Source organism: Malaya genurostris, chromosome 2 (genome assembly GCF_030247185.1).
Source record: "Malaya genurostris strain Urasoe2022 chromosome 2, Malgen_1.1, whole genome shotgun sequence".
NCBI classification, from domain to species: Eukaryota; Metazoa; Arthropoda; class Insecta; order Diptera; family Culicidae; genus Malaya; species Malaya genurostris.
This window is the reverse complement of record NC_080571.1, coordinates 135,758,160-135,778,781: the sequence shown is the minus strand read 5'-3', so window position 1 is coordinate 135,778,781 and position 20,622 is coordinate 135,758,160. Positions and strand designations below refer to the sequence as shown.

Genomic DNA, 20,622 nt, shown 5'->3' with positions numbered 1-20,622 from the left:
TTCAATAAACCTTCGTCTTTTTGCAGTGATTGTTATTTGAATACATATGCATAAATTTCAAATAATTCGCGTCGTTGAACATATTTGGGCACTCAGTATTTCTCGTCAGAAAGCTCTCAAAGCCGCGAAGGGCAGCTCCAATCGATGTCCAGCTTGTGGACCACTCACAGGCTCTTCATAGCCCTGTTCCAGCAGCCACTACCAGCTGAAGGTTGGATCCCACAGAGTTTCGATGGTCAACATACGACGCTGTAACTCTTTTTGAAATGGTATTGTCTCTATCTCGGATTGGTGGGCTAGCTGTCATAAGTTCAAGCTCGACCTAGAATGATTCATAGTGTCAGTAGCATCGTAATACTAGCCACGTACGCTAAGAATCAGCAGCGAAGTCTGTTGAAACAGAAAGGCCAAATTGCACAAAACGAATGTAATGCCAGTCTCAGTACTTATAAAAAAATCCTTCGGCATTTTAGAACTGTGGCAGTGTGGCAGTGGATGGATAATTTCATCGACATAACTGGAAGATGTGAATACGAATGAAATTTCACTATTCTAAATATCTGAAATCGTTCTCATAAGTTGATATTTTGTGTGAATTTCTATACTTCCAGAATTGTAATGATGCAACTATGATAAAGTACGACGAACTCTCGACACACTTATTCTAACACACAAATAAAGAACAAAAAGATAGTAAAAATTTGTGTGCTTGAAGAAGTACACACGGTACGAAGTACAATAATTTTAGTGGGTTTAATAATTAACTAGTTATTAATCAATTTACTGATAATATCAGTCAACTGCGCAGGCTAAAATGAATGAAACGTGTAAATTTTTACATCTTATCCAAGGTTGCTGATACTAGCAATGAAACAATATTCGTGGATTTCACCGGCGATGCTCTACCCATGCGGCGAGCAGTGTCTGCTTTATTCATTCTTTCCTTCCACTCAGAGAATTGTACCGCTTGGCAAAGCAAGCCAGCATCATATATGCATTCTGTTGGATCGCAGTGATGCGTTTCGATGCGTTTAGGTAGAAAGTAATTCGGTGGTGCTAATGACTCGCGTTGAGTCAATTTTTCTACTCACGGTGATTCGTTCTCTGTGATGCTGTATGGCGGTACAACTGAATGAATTCCTTATAAGAAAGGTATCGAATATTTTTAATTGTCTTCACTGCACATTTCTTCGGTGTTTGATATACTTCACTCGTGATTTGTAGCGTTATTGACAACTTTAATACCTGCTAGGATATGTTATTGATTAATCATCAAACTGAAATAGCGTAATCAATGGTGCGTTTTTGTGTGTCGTAAGATATGTAATTTTCACTCCTATTCCGTATTTCTATAATAAGTTCATTTCGTGTTTCGATCGAGTTTGACTTTTCCAAACAAATTATAACTCATTCGAAATGCAAAATTGGCATTTTTTAACTCGGTCGAATGTAGTAATTTGGAAATAATAGTCCCAAGTTTTTGTCAATTATTATTGTCTCTCATGATCGTAAAACTATTAATATACCGATTTCAAAGCCACTCGACGATCGTTACCTAAATAATTATGAAAATGTGTGATGACCCTACCAGTGTTGGTGACTGCCGTTATTATTATGCTTTGGAAGTAACAGTAAACAGTCCCAAGTTTTTGTCAATTACTATGTTCTCTCATGATCGTAAAACTATTTATATACCAATTACAAAGCCATTCGACGATCATTACCTAAATAATTATAAAATAGTGTGATGACACTACCAGTGTTGGTGATTGCCGATAATTTGACAGAAACTGCTCGATATTTATCTATATTGTATACGAAATTTTCAATCCAGTAGAAGATGCTACAAGAACTCGTGTCTCCCAATGCATGAATCGTGAGAGAATTTTTCTACATATCTTCGCTTTACTTCATACTCTGAGTAACAGATCTGCTGGAAAGCTCGTATCGTTTCTATGAGAGGGCGCCACTAGAATTAAATCCATGCCATTTTCAGTTAGTACCAACCTTCAAAAGATACGTGTATAAATTTGACAGCTGTCTGGTTATTAGTTTGTGAGATATTGCATTTTGAGTGAAGCTACTTTTGTTATTGCGAAAAAAATGGAAAAAAGGAATTTCGTGTGTTGATGAAACACTACTTTTTGATGAAAAAAAGTGCCGCCGATACCAAAAAATGGCTTGATGAGTGTTATCCAGACTCTGCACCGGGCGAAGCAACAATTCGTAAATGATTTGCAAAATTTCGTACTGGTCATATGAGCACCGAAGACGATGAACGCAGTGGACGTCCAAAAGAGGCTGTTACCGATGAAAACGTGAAAAAAATCCACAAAATGATTTTCAATGACCGTAAAGTGAAGTTGATCGAGATAGCTGACACCCTAAAGATATCAAAGGAACGTGTTGGACATATTATTCACGAATATTTGGATATGAGAAAGCTTTGTGCAACAACGAATTGATGATTCTGAGCAGTGTTTGGAGCTGTTATATTGAAATAAAACCGATTTTTTCGTTGATATATAACAATGGACGAAACATGGCACGAAACATCACTTCACTCCGGAGTCCAATCGACAGTCAGCTAAGAGGACTGCTCGCGATGAACCGAACCCAAAGCGTGGAAAGACTCAACAATCGGCCGGTAAGGTTATGGCGTCTGTATTTTGGGATTCGCATGGTATAATTTTCATCGACTACCTTGAAAAGGAAAAAACCATCAACAATTACTATTATATAGCGTTATTAGAGCGTTTGAAGGACGAAATTCCAAAAAAACGGCCTCATTTGAAGAAGAAAAAAGTTTTGTTTCATCAAGACAATGCACCGTGTCACAAGTCGATGAAAACCATACTGAAATTGAACGAATTGGGCTTCGAATTGCTCCCTCATCCACCGTATTCTCCAGATTTGGCCCCCAGTGACTTTTTCCTGTTCTCAGACCTCAAGAGAATGCTCGCTGGTAAAAAATTTAGAAGCAATGAAGAGGTAATCGCTGAAACTGAGGCCTATTTTGAGGAAAAGGACAAATCGTACTACAAAAATGGTATCGAAAAGTTGGAAGATCGCTATAATCGCTGTATCGCCTCTGATGGCAATTATGTTGAATAATAAAAACGAATTTTGGCAAAATAATGTGTGTTTCTATTAAACGATACGAACTTTTTAGCTGAACTGTTATTTCATTACAGTCTGATAATGATCGGTGCTGTGTGGAATTTACCAAAAGAGAATCGCAAGTTGACAATTATCGCAGAAAATCGAATCGATGATTCGACTTGATGATTCTCATACTACGTTGCAATATTTCAAAACCCTCGCACATCTCGCACTGGTTTTTTCTATGCTAAATGAACCATTCCGGTTTTTTGTTGCTGCGATGATATTCGTTTCTCTTTGATGGCACTGATTGAATCATGTGGAGAGTTGCTAGTTGCTAGTGCGTTGTTCGATACGATAAAAGCCATCCTTGGACGTTACTAAAGTGTATCGAACTTTCGGATTATTAATTTACACAATAGATTAAGGATGCTGATTGTATCACGTACAGTCACAGACTGACTCTATATTATAAAACTCAATATCAATACTGCAGCACTCACTAGTTGAGTGCTTTTGGTATTCAGCTAACTAGTCGAATGATATTATAATTCTTCCCTTTTGAGTTTGGTAACCCAATAACATTCAGTTTGTCGTTTCTTCGTTTTTTTCTTGTTTTTTTATTATTACTTCAACTTATTACCTCATGCATATAATTCAATTTCCTTCAGTGTTTCAATTAAACGAGCTTCTTCCTTTTTTTTATATGTACTGACCTTCTTAACGGAATAATGTTTAGTTTATCTGTTGTGTTTCCTTGAATCCTTCCTTCCTTCCTCTAAATTCTTCTTCTTTCTCTATGGAATTTCGATTGTTTTGTGCCATTTTTTGATCTACTGGAATTACTACATTGTGCCTTACATTTCCTCTATTCGGAATCCTGAGTTGATCCCTGTGTGCGCTTGTTATCACGTTTCCGCACGCTACCTGAAAGGTGTTAAACGACAATCGCTTTATAAATTTACCTTTTATCCACCTGGCCACATCATTTGCTTTATTGTTTTTAACCCATACTGTATCTCCTAGTAATAATAAATCGAACGGGTCTTTGTTTTGTTACTGCCAGCTTTCTTCAGTCAAGCTTGTGTTTCTGTAATTCATAAGAAAATAATTCAATTGATCTTCTGTATCCCACCCTTTAATTAAAGGCTCCAGGAGAAACTTTTTCAAAACATCTTTCACCAACCTCACCATGCGTTCTGCTTGTCCATTACTGGATGGATGGTAAGGTGGACTCTTAAGAACTTTTATTCCCTGATTTCTTAAAAATCTCACGAATGCTTCAGAATTAAAAGGGGGTTCTCCGTCTGTTACAACTACGTCTGGTAGCCCAAATCTGGAGAACAGGTTTGCAAATTTTTTATTCACTTTTAACGCATCAGTACCGTACTTCATCCACTCAATTTCTAGCCACTTTGAATGACTATCAACGATTAATAAAAAGATCTTTTGTCCAAAGTAAAAAAAAATCTGCATGAAGCCTACTAAATGGACGAATTGTTGGTATCCATAATGTAGGGTTAGGTTTGGGAACTGAAGCCATTCTACTACATGTTACACAAGATTCTACATATTTCTCTATATCGGCATTTATTCCTGGTCAATAAACCGTTCGTCTAGCAAGCTGTTTCATTTTGACTACTCCTGAATGATTTACGTGCAAAAGCGATAGAATTTATTTCCTTAAGGAGGCTGGAATAACCACACGATCCTGAAAAATCAAGCATCCCTCGGCTATTTCAAGGTCAACGTTATTTGAAAACATATTTAAAAGGTTTTTCTCTACTCTGTCTGGCCTCCCATGCTTCACATGATGAATAACCTTTTGGAGAAATGAATGTGTAACAGTTTCTTTTGCCATACGATGATAATTTAAAGGTAGTTCCTGATTGTAGTTCAAACTCTTAACATATGCCTCATCAAATTCGCTCGGTACAGTAACCTTAAATTCGTATCTTTCCTGTATCGTATTTCGAAATCGTATATCGATAACTCCAATATATATCGTTGTAATCTGGTCACCAATATAGAATTTTTTCCTTGCTTACCGAAAATACCGACGAACGGTTTGTGATCAGCATATACTACGAATTTCTGTCCGAACAGATATTTGTGACACTTTTTTATCGTACATACTAGCGCTAATGCTTCTAAATGGAATATAGGATATGATTTCTGGGCTTGATTTAAGGAAAATTAAGGTAATATGATCGGCTTTTCCACACCATTAACCATATGTGCCAAAACTCCACCCAACCCGTAACCGAAAGCATCAGAAATCACTATTAATGGCTTTTTCGGGTCATAATATTCCAAAATCTTAGCATTCATTAAACTATTTTTACTTTTCTGAAAAGCTTTTTGACACTCCGTTGTAAAGTTATATTTTGTATCCTTTTTTAACAAACGGTAAAGTGGCTGTAGCTTAGGTGATATACAAGGAACAAATTTGGCGTAGTAATTCACCAACCCCAAATATGATTTCAGTTCATTAGAATTTTTTTGAACTTGAGCATCCCTAATAATTGCCAATTTATTCGGACATGGTTTTAAACCCTCTTTAGTTAAAACATGACCAAGAAATGGATGACTCGAAACGAAAAATTTGCATTTCTGCCAATAAACTTTGATGTTAGCTTGCAACAGGTGTTCTATCACCTCACACAATTTTTGCCTACAATCATCAAAATTTTTCCCTGCGATCAACACGTCGTCCAAATAACATTCCACGTGTTCGATCCCCCCTAACACGCGATCCATGACCTGTTGGAATATAGCCGCACTTGATGACGCTCCTTGTGGTAGTCTGTTATATACGAATAAACCCTTTATCGTGTAGATGACCATAAACTTTCTGCTTCTCTCTGATAAGGAAAGCTGTGTATAAGCGCTCTCAAGATCTAATGCACAGAAAACTTTACATCCCGCCAAACGTGCAAAGATGTCCTGCGCAACTGGTAAAGGATACGAATTTGGTATTATGCATTTATTAATCGATACCTTGCAATCAATTACGAGTCTTATATCTTGGTTTTTCTTAATTACCGCGATAACCGGTGATGCCCACTCGCTTGCTTTTATCGGACTAATAACATTTTCCTTTTGTAGCTTGTCAAGATGATCGGCAACCTTATCACGTAGTTTGTAAGGAACATCATACGCTTTTATAAAAATGGGTATATCCTCATTTAGTACTAAATCCGCTTCGTATCCAACAATGGGGGAAGCGAAACTTTTTTGAAAAACTTTTGAAAATTGTCGTTTGATATGTTGAACAACTTGCTCTACGGATTGTATTTGGCAAATGTTATTAACCCTTTCTGAATCACAAAAAACACCTTTCTCCATTCAGGAAAGAATACATCCATCCAATCTCTCCCCAACAGCGGCGTTAAATAATAATTATTACCCATAGCCTCATCTAGAACGACCATTGTTAGGTTCTTTTTTATTTGATTAATGTCCACTAATACCTCAGCTTCACCCAACACATTTAACCTACTCCCAATGACTACCAATAGCTTTCTATTACTTCTATATAATGGTACTGATGCATAAAATAACCGACGAAACATTCGTTTACCAATAATGGACACAGCTGATCCCGAATCAACTTCCATCTGAACCTCCACCTTTTCGATTAAAATATTAACAAAACATGGAGTACTTATTATATTTACTGAAGATATCGACATACACTCATATTCACCTGAATCATCAGACTCGTCGCATTGTTGATAGTATCTGAAGTGCTCGGAGCAGGTGCTGCATTAACCACACTGTGTATTTCTCCTTTCCCTGTGAAGTTACGAAAGTGACACTGTGTCTTTATGTGTCCCTTTTTCCCATAGCCGTTGCATGTCAGATTGGCATATCTATTTCCTCTGCTATCGCTCCTCTCTCTGAACGACACTCGACGCTCCCCACGACTTCGACTACGGCTTCGAAAACGTCCTTCTCGATTGTTGTAGTTGTATTGATATCTATATCCACCATAGTTCTCCCTTCTGTGTAATCTCTCTTTTACCGTTCCAACTTGTGATTGAGATACTGTGCCATTATTGAGCACCTGAGCGCGGGAACTTGTTAATTCCCAATGTGTTATTATTTTTTCTACGCTAGCTAATGTTAACTGTTCTTCCTTCAAGCCCAACAAGAATTCTATCTCGTATAGCCTTATCTTTATAATCTCCAAAATCACACATCGAAGCCATAAGTTTCAAATCCAGAATAAAGTTTTCTGTCGTCTCACTGGCAGCTTGAATACGAGTATGAAATTTATAACATTGTATAACATCTGAGTCCAGCTTATCGAAACGAGATTTTAACTTAGATATTATATCATTGTAAGCCAAATCCGATAAGTTTTGACCTGGATATAGTAGTTTCAATTCTGTGAAAACCGTGGATCTTTTACGTTCATCGGGTGTCTCATTGAATTCAAAGAAGTGTTCAAAACGCTCAGCATATTCACTAAAAGATGAACCTGGCACGTAAGGTTCCATGGTTCCAATAATTTTGGCACTGGTACTCATTTTCTCTGTATGAGTGGTTACTCATTTTATCAATATGAAACTGTAAATATTTCGCACTCTCCAAACTCTTGTTCTCACCACTCTTGTAACAATGCTCTCTCGCCTACTCAATCTCCTGTGATGGTTACACTGATGCTCGAATCACCAACTGCTCGAATGTTCTCACTTGATAATATATCTCACCACAGATGCACCATAAAAGGATACTAACTCGTTGATACTATGGAATTCAAATTTCCCAATCCAATCTAAATAAGGGCAACAGAAAAAAAGGCGGGTAATGTCAGAGACATAACTGGATGTCGTGAATACGAAAACAACTGACATGTTCCTCAACACCTCCGAATATCAATTGTATGAATTATGCAAGCATTTCCCTTTTTCACATTTTTAGCAATAACAAAGTAAGCTTCACTTGATCCCGATTACTGTGAATTTCACACAGCGAAAAGTGCACAAATCTAACCCAACTATTTTAGATTTGCACTAAACTGAGGATATTTACCTTAGACTTGAAAAAAACAATTCCTAACAGTTCTTTAAAAAACTTTTAGAGCCATTAGAACAGCTGATTTTGTGTGATGCTCTCCACCGTTATTTTTTCACCAATGAAAATGACTGGCAGCGACACAAAATACATCTGCTCGCAGTGGCGATAGAATCCAAACTGATTAAATTTTTGCTAGGAGACTTCTTTCTACGTGATTTCGTTTGTAGCTTTTTCACTAATGGGCGCATACAGCATTTTATTTTCGATTATTTCATTTCGGATTCGCATAATATATTGAAAGATAATATCTATATGCTGTTGAGATTCGTTTCTAGCATTCAAAAGGACCAAATTGAGGAACTCACTACGATATTCACCACTGTTCGGAACATTTTCCTCGAACGATTTGTTGTACAGCAGCAGATATTTTGTTCTCTTCCTGAGAACGCGTTCTTATTGGCTGGTGTTGACATGGGTCAAATGAGACAGGTTTTTCAATAATGTACTATTGAAATACTTCAATGCTTTTGCTATACACGTTTAAGTTGAAAAATTTCGATTCTATTGGTAGTTAGATTATAGAAATCCCTCCACAGATCACTGAGCTATGAGCTTTAAAAATACGAGAAAGGCAAACGCGCCTTATGAATTATCCTTTTTGATACTCGTTTTATACCAAACATTTCAGAACAGTTTAATTTTGAATTATTTGAGATTATGTCACACAACTGAAAATTTTATCATAAAATTGTGATCATATTCCCGATGGCATGTAGCAAAAATTATCTTGATTGGTTAGATACAACAAGAGATATTCACGATCAAAAACTTATCACTCTCTCAGAGGGTAAATTTTGAAAAGGCACCCCATAGTAAAGTAAGTCGTATTCACGACAAAACGCAAGACTAGTTGATACTTTTATACAAAATGAAAGGTTTGGTCTCTTTTGTCACAGTACAATGGCTGACTCTTCAAAATGGCTAATAACACCAAAATGTATCACTCCGGCACGTGTTACCACGAATTATTGGAGAATTTGTCAGAATCACATTAACTGACTTACGTGGAGTGTTAGCAATAAATTTTACAACACTTTGTCCTCGTCGCTAGCTAAAGTGTATCGAACTTTCGGATTATTAATTTACACAATAGATTAAGGATGTTGATTGTATCACGTACAGTCACAGACTGACTCTGTATTATAAAACTCAATATCAATACTGCAGCACTAACTAGTTGAGTGCTTTTGGTATTCAGCTAACTAGTCGAATGATATTATAGTTACTAATTACTTTTAATTCCATGTCAACTACCAAAAAGATTAACTTTGACGATACCCACTATTAGTTCTTACGAATACAAGAAGAACCATAAACACCAAATAAATCTGTCAATATACAGGGTGTTAGAGCTACAATATAATAGAAACTAAAATCAAAATAGAACTTCTATAATTTGGAGGCCAACATAAGATTTTACTGACGAATGATATTTCTATTATTATAAAAAACAGACTCTCTACAGTTACTTCTTGAAAACTGTGTCATAGATAATCGTGGAATGAAGACCTTCCGCAGTTTCCAGTAATGAAATGAATGATAGCTAGTATTTCTAAAAATCAAGTATCATACAATCAAACATAACAAAATTATCTGTTACTATTAAATTCCATTTTTTTCTTGGTCGTATATTCTCCTGCTACCATAACAAATGGCAAGTACTCATCTGCATTAATCGGTTCTAGCACTGATCCGATCAAGTAACTCCAATATGCAGATTTACTACCAAAACGTCGGTGGTATGAACTGAAGTGTAGACGAGTATTTGTTAGCAAGTTCAGACGATTGTTTTGACATTATCGCTCTTACCGAAACTTGGCTCAGAGAAAACACGCTGTCTGTCCAGGGGTTTGGTGCCAGTTACGAAGTTTTTCGAACCAATCGCAGTACTCTTAACAGTCCCAAATTTATTGGAGGCGGAGTGCTCGTTGCGGTACATAGACGTTTCGAAACGCAATTGATCGAACCAACGCCTGGTAGTCGTGTCGAGCAATTGTGGATCAGTGTCAAGCTCGCCGAGTTCACACTCTTCCTCTGCGTAGTTTATCTTCCCCCTGATCGATGTTGCGATCTTGCGCTACTCAATGCTCACTTAGAGCCACTTCATGAAATTTTTTCAATTCACGCGCGTCCTATTGACGAAATTTTAATCGTTGGAGAATTCAATTTTCCCGGAATCAAATGGCAAGGAACTTCCGGTGGATTCTTTTTCGCTGATCCGACGCTTTCAACATTCCATGTTGGCATTACGACCTTGCTCGACGTTTATAGTGTCAACTTACTTCGCCAATCGAATCCTGTTGCAAACGAAAACGACCGAATGCTGGATCTATGCTTCTCGAGCAGAGCAAATTTTGCACCTATAATTAGTATCTCACCGTTTCCTTTGGTCAAATCTGTTCGACATCACCCGCCACTTCATATTATGCTCAACTCTAATCTTCCACCAGATGGCTACAACTCGACCGACATCATCAGCTATAATTTTAATAAAACTGACTACACTAAAATGACCGAGTCTCTAATACATATTGACTGGGAGGAAATTCTCGGCAATGATGATGTCAACGCTGCTGTACAAACGTTCTCTAACGTCATGAGCTACGCCATTGACTTTTTTGAACTAAAACGATCCAAACGGCTGTCCCTGCATCCACCATGGCAGACCGTAGTGAGACATTTGAAAACGACTAAAAGAGCCGCCCTAAAACGGTATTCAAAACATGGATGATACGCACTGCGTAATCAATATGTGCAGATCAATCAATTATACAAGAAAACTGTCAAGCGTTGTCATGTCAACTACTTGAAAAATGTACAACGGAAATTGAAATCCAATCCGAAGGCTTTTTGGAAACACGTGAACGAACCAAGGAAGGAGTCTGAGTTACCTTCTATAATGAAGTTTTTAGAGTTTACTGGTTCGTTTAAGCGGGAAATCTGCCAGCTTTTGTCGGAAAATTTTTCTCGTGCCTTTTCAAACGAAACCTTAAGCCCGCAGCAAATTACACTCGCCGCGCCTCACGTTCCAGAATCTAATAATTCGATTCGGACGGCAATCGCTTGCATGAAGTCTTCTACCTCCTCTGGCCCTGACGGCTTACCGGCAGTTATATTGAAAAATTGCTCGACTGGTGAAATTGCTCCCCTTTGTCGACTATTTCGGATGTCACTCTCTAAAGAAGTTTTTCCCGACTAATGGAAATCTTCTTTTATGTTCCCAGTGTATAAGAAAGGTGACAAAAAGACGTGAACAATTACCGTGGCATCACATCGCTTAGTGCAGTTCTTAAACTGTTTGAAAAGTTTATTCTGACACCGATTTTCAACCACTGCAAGCAATATATTGTCGACACTCAACATGGCTTTATGCCTAAGCGCTCCACAACCACCAACCTATTGTCATTCATGTGTTACGTAACTGATGCTATGTCAAAAGGTTTACAAACAGACGCTATTTACACCGATCTCTCTTCTGCCTTTGATATAATAAACCACAATATAACAATTGATAAAGACTTGGATTCAGCTCTAACATCCTTCAATGGCTGCAGACATATCTTATAGATCGTTGTTTAGCAGTGACAATCGGCTATCAAGTTTCCAATGAGTCTATCGCTTCGTCCGGAATTCCGCAGGTTAGCCATCTCGGGCCTTTAATATTTTTACTGTTTTTCAATGACGTCAACTTTACTCTAGGGGGCCCTCTTCTATCGTTTGCCGATGACGTTAAGATCTACTACTACATTCGAAGCCCAGTAGATGCAGGTTTTCTTCAACGACAGTTGTTGAGCCAAATACAAATTATAATACGGAATACTTTGACAAATTTTCAAGGATATATTTTGCATCGTGCGGTACACTGTCATGATACACTGTCAGAGTGACAATGTACTTTAACGAGTTTTCTATAAAACTAGCAACACTGAAGGGTAAGAAGAAGTTCACCATAGTTACTGTTTATTGTAGTAAAAATTAACTTGAACTATGTTGTTGTGTATGAGATATGGTGAGAATTTTAATTGTATGCATTCCTATTATTAACGTTCTGTTACTTGCAGGGTTTAACAGTTTATTTACTTATAGATCAGTTTTGGAGAGCACTTTTGGAAACACACTGAAATGCTTCTTAAGAAAAACTACCATGGGAACCGACAAATGCAAAACTGATTTCCTAGCACAGATTAATCAGACGCTAGCAATGTTCTTAAAACGGGCAGAATGGTTATGTAATTCTCAAGCGAATCATTGTCTCCAATAATATCCACATCCGCTTTGAAACCAATTTATATGAATCAAATGCCTATTGATTTTTCTGCAAGTGACTATTACAATAATCTCAAAACGTACACATTTGGCATATTATCACTTTATTTACCCGTAGTTAGCAGTTCAATGGAAATCGTTTCGAATGCTAGGCTGATTCACGGATTCGTCAATTCTCGCCGGCAGACCAACGGAATCGGTCTCCAAAGTGATATGGAATGTTCTCAATACAACTGCATGTCCCACTGTCTAGTCTGTTTTGGTTGCCGCTAGCACAACATTTGGTTGCGATCGTTATAGTTAAGGCTATTCATGAAAGTGTACCGGGATATGATCGGTTGGAAATGACCGATTGATATATATATATATATATATATATATATATATATATATATATATATATATATATATATATATATATATATATATATATATATATATATATATATATATATATATATATATATATATATATATATATATATATATATATATATATATATATATATATATATATATATATATATATATATATATATATATATATATATATATATATATATATATATATATATATATATATATATATATATATATATATATATATATATATATATATATATATATATATATATATATATATATATATATATATATATATATATATATATATATATATATATATATATATATGCGAATGAGGTAACGAAAATTGGTGGCTGTATTACCAAGTCACAGTCATCTTAGCAATACGACGTTTACTTGGATGATCTGATTCGTGATATCAATTCGAGAATGGGTACAAATCTTCCACATTTGAGATATGAACAAATTCTGAAGTTGAAGGACTTTTTAATTAGCCATTCGTTCTTCTCATTGCACATCACTCCCGTCAGAGGAGTAGGAATTTTTCCAACATCTGCTAAATGCGGGAAACCTTTACGTCATAATACTAATAGAAAATATTTCAATTATTAAGTTTATCCATCGTGAGAGAAAAACTGCTGTGTCTGTCACCGTTCGGGCTATAATCAATTTGTCTGGGTCACGCATAGATGAGTGACTATTGGGAAAACGCATACACAGCTTGCATTTGTTTCTCTTTTAACTTTTATTTTATCGTGTAGAGCGCTAATCGCTGTTTCCGTGGTTCGTATACGAAGGTCCGTTTATGAAAAAGAGTCCCATCACTGCCAAAATATATCGCAATTCTTCATCCATCGATTAGCTGGAGTGTACCTTTGAATTTGTTGCAATACAGCAACGGAAAACATAAACAAACAAACTTGTTTTGCGCCGTAGCAACTAGCATAAAGCGTTGCCAGAAACGATCTCCTTCCACATTTTCAAACTACCGCAATGAAAGGGAGTAATTCGCTAGGCTTACTCGTTCAGGCTGTGAAACAAACATTGGCGGTTCGTTTTTATGGGACTTAGGGGTATTATTATTTGTATTTGGTTGAGCTTCGCCGAGTGGTGTAAAGTAAACCGTATGAAATTGAATCCTTACAAATGCTCGACCATCACGTTCTCGAAGAAGAAAGAGCCATTTCATTTTGATTACCTTCTGGAAGGATCCCCGATAGTCAGAACGACGTGTGTTAAAGACTTAGGTGTCTTTCTCGATGAGCAACTGACATTCAAGCAACACATCAGCTATATCGTTTCTAAAGTTTCTCGCAACCTAGGATTTGTAATGAGGATGGCTAAATATTTTACAGACGTGTACTGTTTAAAATCTCTGTTTTGCTCACTTGTTCGTTCATCCCTGGAGTACTGTTCTGTCGTTTGGAACCCTCACTAAATAAACGGAGCTCATAGAATCGAACCCTCACTAAATAAACGGAGCTCATTGTATCGACAACGCAGATTCATTCGCTTCGCTCTACGGCGCTTACCGTGGAACAATCCTCACCAACTACCAAGCTACGAAAGTCGCGGGTTATTAATCGGTCTCGATACACTACAAGTTCGTCGAGATGTTGCACGTACTCTATTAATAGCAGATGTTTTAATCGATAGGATTGACTGCCCTGCTTTGCTCCGCGAAATTAATATCAACGTCCGACCCCGTGCTCTTCACAACAGTGCATTTCTTCGACTTCCTTTACGACGTACTAACTACAGTGCTAACAATGCTATTATTGGCTTGCAGAGATCATTCCATCGCGTTTCATCAGGATTCGACTTCAGTCTATCACGCAATAGGATACTTGGCAATTTTTTATATATTACTAGAAATTATCATTAGGACCATATTGTGCCTGTTGATTATACCTAAATAAATAAATAAATAAATAAACAAAAAAATAAATAAATATATAAATAAACAATTAATAAATAAATGAATGAACAAATAAATAAATATCTCCTGATTATGTGATAACAGAATTATGTTTAATTTGGACTCTTTGTATGTGATCCATGAAAGTGAGATTCCTATCAAATAGCTTGAATATATATTAGTAAAGTTAAGCGTAGTCACGTAAAAGTTTTATTGCCCAAAATAGTTTTAAGGAAAATAATACAATGATTAGTTTTAAAACTGGATGTGTGATATGAGTAACGAAAATTCTAAATCGCACACTCTAACAAATCGATAAACCACGCGGATTTCGTTATTTTTCAAATTGAAATTATTACCTCTGTAATAGGAATATTGTAAAATGTTATAAAATTGAAGTTACAATTTTCTCCTGAAAAACAGCTAAACCATCATTCCGTAATAGCCGTTCATCTGAGAAGATTGTGTATAGAAGCGTAAAGTTTAATAACGCCGGTTAATTTACACGCGTTAAATACTACAACGATTGAACTACATGTAGAAGCCTGTTGGCAGCAGCCGTTAAAACGTATAGTCGTGCTGCATAAGAGAGCCCTAGTGCTGGGCCAAGCTGGTGAAGGAAACAACAAAGGGCGTTTCCCAAGCTCTACCCAGGCCACAATATACAGCCACAAGTGCTGAGCAGGAGAGTGCAAAGGCACATCGAAGAAGGAGAGTGCAAAGGCACATAGAAGCAAGAGAGTGCAAAGGCACACCGGTGCAAAGGCACTTCGGTGCGGAGCACAAGGAAGAAGGAGACAAAACCAGGAGCGAAAATTTGACATTTTTTTAACTGTCGCTAAGCACAAGACAGCCACTGCCAACGATCCGTTCAACTGCTACGTTTAACAGTAGCCAACACGCAATGACACGATAGCTAGGTGCAGTCGTGAGAGCCACGACACACGACAGCAACATTGAGAACAGTTCATGTTGTCGCATTCTCTCACAGCAATCAAAGCCACACCGTTCGCTCTGCGGTAGTGTACGTACGTTCAGAATAGGTAGCTGCTGCATTTATTTTCTTTCACGGTTTTTGAAAATGTCGCGAGCTCGAAATGTCATGACATTTCTATAACTGGACAGTCATAACGGTTGTGACTGCTCTGAACTGCACTAGAGTGGGAGCGACGCTGTCTATATTGCTTGACACCGCAGCGGGCGACCTGGAATAGTTATGGTTTTGCCTTTCTCTATAGAAAGGTATTAGAATTGCTGGAAAACCGACTTTTTTATTTGATGTAATTTATAATAGCAAATCGCTTGATAAAAACAGTGTTTAGATTAACTAATAAATTCCGACATACTAATATGACATTCGAAATGTATTGCTACGGCGAAAAAAGGTTTATGTATATTGCCTTATGAAGCAAAGCAAAGTCTTGGAATTACATTCCTTTTGTGGAATTTTTCCTTTTTGTTTAAACAGACTTCGCTGCCGATTCTTGGTGTACAGAATCATTGCATGGCTACGATCCTACTGACACTAAAAATCCTTATGAAACAAACGTAGTTATGATAAAAACACAGCGGGCAGCGGTTCAACGCGATTGGACAACCGGAACAATATATATATATATATATATATATATATATATATATATATATATATATATATATATATATATATATATATATATATATATATATATATATATATATATATATATATATATATATATATATATATATATATATATATATATATATATATATATATATATATATATATATATATATATATATATATATATATATATATATATATATATATATATATATATATATATATATGTATATATTTCAATTTCAATTTGAAAAATAACGCAATCCTCGTGGTTTATCGATTTGTTGGAGTGTGCGATTTAGAATTTTCGTTACTCATATCACACATCCAGTTTTAAAACTAATCATTGTATTATTTTCCTTAAAACTATTTTGTGCAATAAAACTTTTACGTGACTACGCTTAACTTTACTAATATATATTCAAGCTATTTGATTGGAATCTCACTTTCACGGATCACATACAAAGAGTCCCAACTAAACATAATTCTGTTTTCACATAATCAGGAGATATTTATTTATTTATTTAATTATTTATTTTTTATTTGTTTACTCATTTATTTATTTAATTGTTTATTTATATATTTATTTATTTTTTTGTTTATTTATTTATTTATTTATTTAGGTATAATCAACAGGCACAATATGGTCCTAATGATAATTTCTAGTAATATATAAAAAATTGCCAAGTATCCTATTGCGTGATAGACTGAAGTCGAATCCTGATGAAACGCGATTGAATGATCTCTGCAAGCCAATAATAGCATTGTTAGCACTGTAGTTAGTACGTCGTAAAGGAAGTCGAAGAAATGCACTGTTGTGAAGAGCACGGGGTCGGACGTTGATATTAATTTCGCGGAGCAAAGCAGGGCAGTCAATCCTATCGGTCAAAACATCTGCTATTAATAGAGTACGTGCAACATCTCGACGAACTTGTAGTGTATCGAGACCGATTAATAACCCGGGACTTTCGTAGCTTGGTAGTTGGTGAGGATTGTTCCACGGTAAGCGCCGTAGACCGAAGCGAATGAATCTGCGTTGTATCGATTCGATTCTATGAGCTCCGTTTATTTAGTGAGGGTTCCAAACGACAGAACAGTACTCCAGGGATGAACGAACAAGTGAGCAAAACAGAGATTTTAAACAGTACACGTCTGTAAAATATTTAGCCATCCTCATTACAAATCCTAGGTTGCGAGAAACTTTAGAAACGATATAGCTCATGTGTTGCTTGAATGTCAGTTGCTCATCGAGAAAGACACCTAGGTCTTTAACACACGTCGTTCTGACTATCGGGGATCCTTCCAGAAGGTAATCAAAATGAAATGGCTCTTTCTTCTTCGAGAACGTGATGGTCGAGCATTTGTAAGGATTCAATTTCATACGGTTTACTTTACACCACTCGGCGAAGCTCAACCAAATACAAATAATAATACCCCTAAGTCCCATACAAACGAACCGCCAATGTTTGTTTCACAGCCTGAACGAGTAAGCCTAGCAAATTACTCCCTTTCATTGCGGTAGTTTGAAAATGTGGTAGGTGATCGTTTCTGGCAACGCTTTATGCTAGTTGCTACGGCGCAAAACAAGTTTGTTTGTTTATGTTTTCCGTTGCTGTATTGCAACAAATTCAAAGGTACACTCCAGCTAATCTATGGATGAAGAATTGCGATATATTTTGGCAGTGATGGGACTCTTTTTTTCATAAACGGACCTTGGTGTGGAACATGGGTACGATTCGTATACGAACCATGAAAACAGCGATTAGCGCTCTACACGATAAAATAAAAGTTAAAAGAGAAACAAATGCAAGCTGTGTATGCGTTTTCCCAATAGTCACTCATCTATGCGTGACCCAGACAAATTGATTATAGCCCGAACGGTGACAGACACAGCAGTTTTTCTCTCACGATGGATAAACTTAATAATTGAATTATTTTCTATTAGTATTATGACGTAAAGGTTCCCCGCATTTAGCAGATGTTGGAAAAATTCCTACTCCTCTGACGGGAGTGATGTGCAATGAGAAGAACGGATGGCTAATTAAAAAGTCCTTTAGCTTCAGAATTTGCGTCAGAATTTGTTCATATCTCAAATGTGGAAGATTTGTACCCATTCTCGGATTGGTATCACGAATCAGATCATCCAAGTAAACTGTCGGAGTCGAATTGCTAAGATGACTGTGACCTGGTAATACACCCACCAATTTTCGTTACCTCATTTGCATATATATATATATATATATATATATATATATATATATATATATATATATATATATATATATATATATATATATATATATATATATATATATACATATATATATATATATATATATATATATATATATATATATATATATATATATATATATATATATATATATATATATATATATATATATATATATATATATATATATATATATATATATATATATATATATATATATATATATATATATATATATATATATATATATATATATATATATATATATATATATATATATATATATATATATATATATATATACATATATATATCAATCGGTCATTTCCAACCGATCATACCCCGGTACACTTTCATGAATAGCCTTAACTATAACGATCGCAACCAAATGTTGTGCTAGCGGCAACCAAAACAGAAACGATTTCCATTGAACTGCTAACTACGGGTACATAAAGTGATAATATGTATATGTATATATATATATATATATATATATATATATATATATATATATATATATATATATATATATATATATATATATATATATATATATTTAATCTGGCTTAGAAATTTTCAACTAAAACAGGTGGTTTTCGCCACTGTTAACTATTAACTTTTGTGATTTTACAGCGTTTATTTTCGATTTGAATTATTTCACTAAGTTTGGAAGTAGTTTTGAGAAAAATACGCACGAATCATTTCCAAAAATCACTTCGAAGGTATCAAGCCTCTATTGATGCTGAATGTGGATTAATTTGCTATTGATGCATTTGGCTGAAGGTAATCGATTCAATGAAACAATATTTGAAAGATGTTTCGCTTTCTTGCAACAGCGTGAGTGATATTATGTATCAGATTGTATTAACATTTTACTCAAATTTTATTTTACACGTGAATGAAGTAGGCTCAATAAAATTTTCACACAAAACAGCTCGTTGCATGCAAACGATTTTATTAGTAATTTATTATAAAATAATAATCATAAGATATTCATATTTTGCTCTCCAGCAGGAAAACATTTCACAACTCACTCACCAATCATCGAAGATCTAGCATGCATTTCACACTATATCTAAATTTAGTTCCCCGATATCATCTGCTTCAATTATTTGGACAAACCGAAGAACGCTTAAAAATGAAAAAAATCCTATCGATCCAGTATACCAGTTTCCACCCACTATTACATTCACCACAGCTAAAAAAGGCGGGTGAGTAATGTCAGAGACATAACTGGATGTCGTGAATACGAAAAAACTGACACGCTCCCATCACTTTTCCGAATATCAGTTAGTTGATTGATTGTATGAATTGTGCAAGCTTTCCTCTTTTTCACTAATAGAATTTGAAGCGATACACCTACATTAAAGTACAGTTTAGTTACATTAAACAGCTACTATTCTACAACTATATATTCCAAACTTGAAACAATTCCTTTTTAATTTGCTAATATAGGAAGCTAGGTACGACAAATTTGTAGTTTATTTTTATTGAAGCTATGAAGTTCGAAGATATCTGATTCTTCTCGAAATTTCAGTACGAGACAATTGCAATGGCCTGGTCTGAAATGTATCTACGATCTTCGGTATGCAAGAGTGATTCTAATAATAATAATAATAATGATAATAATAATAATAATAATAATAATAATAATAATAATAATAATGATAATAATAATAATAATGATAATACAGATTAATCTGTATATATGGCAACCCTGTTTCGCAAGGCATATTTTCACACGACCCCATACTAGTATAAAGATGTGTTCAACATCATCATTTTCGCTTTCGCATTGCCGTTCGTAATTGAATGTGTTAGTGACGGTACAAATCTGCTTTTCTACCTGTCTTCGGAGCCATCGTTCTGACGGTGTCTCGTACGTACAGAGTAACTGCTTTAACTTAAATGACGCTATTTCTCACATCACATTTCCTTTTATAAGTGCTAGTGGTAGCACGATAGGACGTCCCCTTTGTTAGAATTCCTTTCCTATACGCAGAACGGGAAACAGTGAAACGATATAAAAGAGAGAGTTAGCAGAGC

At 35.6% G+C, this 20,622-nt stretch overlaps 2 protein-coding genes across 2 annotated transcripts in view; both read left to right on the top strand.

The window, feature by feature from the left end:
• The window catches only part of LOC131432821 (beta-chimaerin), an 80,660-nt gene extending 77,515 nt beyond the window's left edge, over positions 1-3,145 (top strand). Inside the window, exon 5 of the mRNA XM_058599357.1 lies at positions 27-3,145. The gene's annotated coding sequence lies outside the window, so the exon portion shown is untranslated. The remainder of the gene's footprint in view (positions 1-26) is intronic.
• Positions 1-20,622, top strand: part of LOC131432822 (slit homolog 1 protein) — a 465,006-nt gene that overhangs the window by 76,669 nt on the left and 367,715 nt on the right. The gene's annotated exons all lie outside the window — the stretch shown is intronic.